The sequence below is a fragment of the Mytilus galloprovincialis genome, chromosome 4, assembly GCF_965363235.1.
Source record: "Mytilus galloprovincialis chromosome 4, xbMytGall1.hap1.1, whole genome shotgun sequence".
NCBI lineage: Eukaryota > Metazoa > Mollusca > Bivalvia > Mytilida > Mytilidae > Mytilus > Mytilus galloprovincialis.
The window spans coordinates 42269648-42273294 of NC_134841.1; positions in this window are offsets into that span (position 1 = coordinate 42269648).

Sequence of the window (3647 nt, forward strand, 5' to 3'; positions counted from 1 at the left end):
AAAAGCTGATACATTAATCAACTAATACTTAAATATTTTTTTTTTATTTCAACCACAGATCTGTATCTGTCATGTTAATGGAATCAGTATCTGAAGGAAATGTTATCCTTTATTTGTGATTTTTTACAACAAGTTATACCCTGCAGCTCAATACCAAATAACACCTCTGCTTCAAATTAAAACAATGAGGAAGTCTAAAAAATTAGCCAAGGGTTGCCCCAATATTCATTTGGATCATAAAAACAAACAGGTTGATGCCTAAAATTGAAATGTTAGTAAATTAAACAGTTAGAATAATAGTATTTAGGACTTTATCCAGAAATAAATGCAGATTACATGGCAACTTCATTAATAGTTCATAGTAAAACATACAAAAGCTTTTGGAAGCCAAAGTGTTGATTGGATTGTAAAAAGTCATTTGAACATCTGAACTCCTCATGGAATATCAACAGATCAATAGTCTGTTGTACTACATTATAATTTATTATACTTCACATTAAAATGCCACATTTTGATTGGCTAATACAACAAGGGTGTTAATTTACTCTATCACATGGCTGAGCGGGTGACAATTTTTTTTAATGTCACCCTTTTGTCTAGACCAATAAACAAGAGGCTCTCAAGAGCCTGAATCGCTCACCTGAATTTTTTTGGTTTAATCTCATATCAATGATTATTTTGGCTTTTCAATTTATTTAAATGTTCTTTGAATCGTCCTATTTTCTTCAAAAGCAAAAAAAAAATCATTTTCTCCTATGTTCTATTTTAGCCATAGGAGCTATGTTTCTTGACATACAAGGAAATGAAATATAAAATTTATACTAGATACTCTGAAACTCTAAAACTCATTTAGCCTAAGTTTGGCTGAAATTGATACAGCAGTTTCAAAGGAGAAGATTTTTTAAAGTAAGTCAACATGATGAACAAATTGTGAAAAAAGTCTTTAAAGGGCAATAACTCCTTAAGAGGTCAATTGACAATTTTGGTCAAATTGACTTATTTGTAGATCTTACTTTGCTTAACATTTTTGCTATTAACAGTTTATCTGTATCTATAATAATATTCAAGATAATGACCAAAAACTGCAAAATTTCCTTAAAATTACTAATTAAGAGGCAGCAACCCAACAATGGTTTGTTTGATTCATCTGAAAATTTCAGGGCTGATAGATCTTGACCTATTGAACATTTTTACCCCATGTCAGATTTGCTCTAAATGCTTTCGTTTTTGAGATATAAGCCAAAAACTGCATTTGACCCCTATGTTCAATTTAAGTAACGGCGGCCATGTTTTTTGACGGATCAAAAATCGAAGCACACACTTTGTGCAGGATAATCTAAGGAACAATCATGCTAAGTTTCATCCAAATCCATTCAGCAGTTTCAGAGGAGAAGATTTTTTTAAGTTAGCAAATATGATGAACAAATTGTGAAAAATTGTCATTAAAGGACAATAACCCCTTAAGGGGTCAATTGACAATTTTGGTCATATTAACTTATTTGTAGATCTTACTTTGCTGATCATTTTTGCTGTTTACAGTTTATCTTTATCTATAATAATATTCAAGATAATGACCAAAAACTGCAAAATTTCCTTAAAATTACCAATTAAGTGGCAGCAACCCAACAATGGTTTGTTTGATTCATCTGAAAATTTCAGGGCTGATAGATCTTGACCTAATGAACATTTTTACCCCATGTCAGATTTGCTCTAAATGCTTTCGTTTTTGAGATATAAGCCAAAAACTGCATTTGACCCCTATGTTCTATTTTAAGTAACGGCGGCCATGTTTTTTGACGAATTAAAAATCGAAGCACACACTTTGTGCAGGATACTCTAAGGAACAATCATGCTAAGTTTCATTCAAATCCATTCAGTAGTTTCAGAGGAGAAGATGTTTGAAAAATTGTTAACGACGACAGACGACGACGACTACGGACGCCAAGTGATGAGAAAAGCTCACATGGCCTTTTAGGCCAGGTGAGCTAAAAATCGACAATTCAAAGGACAATGAATTGAATTTACTTCAAGTAACTAAAGACAATGCCTAAGTTCTACATTTTGGCACAGATTTTATTATTTGACTGTAAAAAAAATTAAAAAAATGAAACATTTTGCTCCACTTCTGTTGATATTTCTAATACCTGTAACGTTTTTACCCCTGAAAAAGCATTGTCAACCTTGGCTTCGCTGCGGTTGACAATGTTTTCTTGAGGTAACAATCTGCTCTATCACCCTCTCATTTCTGTGTTATTCATATAATGACATCCTTATTTTGTTTTGTAATCATTGCTGTGTTCTAATTGGCAAAACATAGATTGACAATCAGGCCTCTACAATAACTTTTTTTTCAACTTGTCCAGTCGGACAAGTACATACCAAAACTTACTTGTCCGAATGAAATTGTTACTTGTCCAATATTTTTTACTATAAATAACCTTTTTACAACTTAAGTTGATTAAGGAACAAAATGAATTTAAACAATAGAACAGAATTTGATGTTTTTCTTTAAAATACTTTTCAAAAATATGAGTCAAGTACAACTGAATCTAGTCATGTCACAGGACTTACATGACTTAGGTTCTAGTTTTCATCAATGCTAGTCTCATCAGACTCTGCACATGAGGCACCATCTGATAGGCCTGTACTCTCATTTGACATTTGTATCCTATATTTTTCTAAGTTGAAAAAAGTGTATTCAAATACTATCAATAAAAAGAAGATAAGGTCTGATTACCAATGAGACAACTCTCAGCAAGAGACCAAACGACACAGAAATTTACAACTATAGGTCACTATATTGCAAGTATTGTTTTTTTCTACTTATGATCAAATATGATTTTGTGAATTTTTTGGTAAATAAAAAAAAATATTTTTGTGAAAAAATTACTGGTATGGTATGTATTATATGGAACAGAATAAGGTAACAAAATGAGGTGCTGATTTGTTTTGGTCCCGAAATGTCTCCTGCCTTGCCAAACTGTCTATCAATCATGTCTAATAAATATGTCTCCTACGCCTACGGTGCCAAACTGTCTATTAAACTTGGAGCTAAACCTGTCGAGGTGACGAACTATCCTGTAAAGTAACCTTATCTACAAAGCGCATCATTGATTCGGATCAGTTAGACTGGTTTCCGAAAATAGTGTACCTTTTACCTTTTAAAATGTACCTGACAAAGAACCAGTTAAAAATTATCGATTGCAATTAGAAAAAGAAGAAGAAAAAAAACGGTTTTGCATTTGAATAAACAGAATACAGACACATGTCAAATAAATATTTGTTTTCTTGTTTTTTGTTTATAATTACTTTGTTCATCAAAGTTGGATTATTTAAATTTATTTTCTGAAAAATAATTGAACTTGTCCTGACGGACAAGCTTGATACAGCTTTTACTTGTCCGACCTTTTTTCCCTCTGGTACCGGACAATCGGACAAGCGTTATTGTCGAGGCCAGGACAAATGCGCACAAACTTACTGTTCTATCTGGGGTTTTTTCATTTGTATCCTAATAAATTATTTATTTTAGCTAAATTTTATTAATATGAAAATAATATGTTCGTAATTTATAGGGAGGAAACAGGAACAGCCAAACATACCTAAGGAATTTTGTATACTTCGACCTATAAAGATATCATATTTGTCCT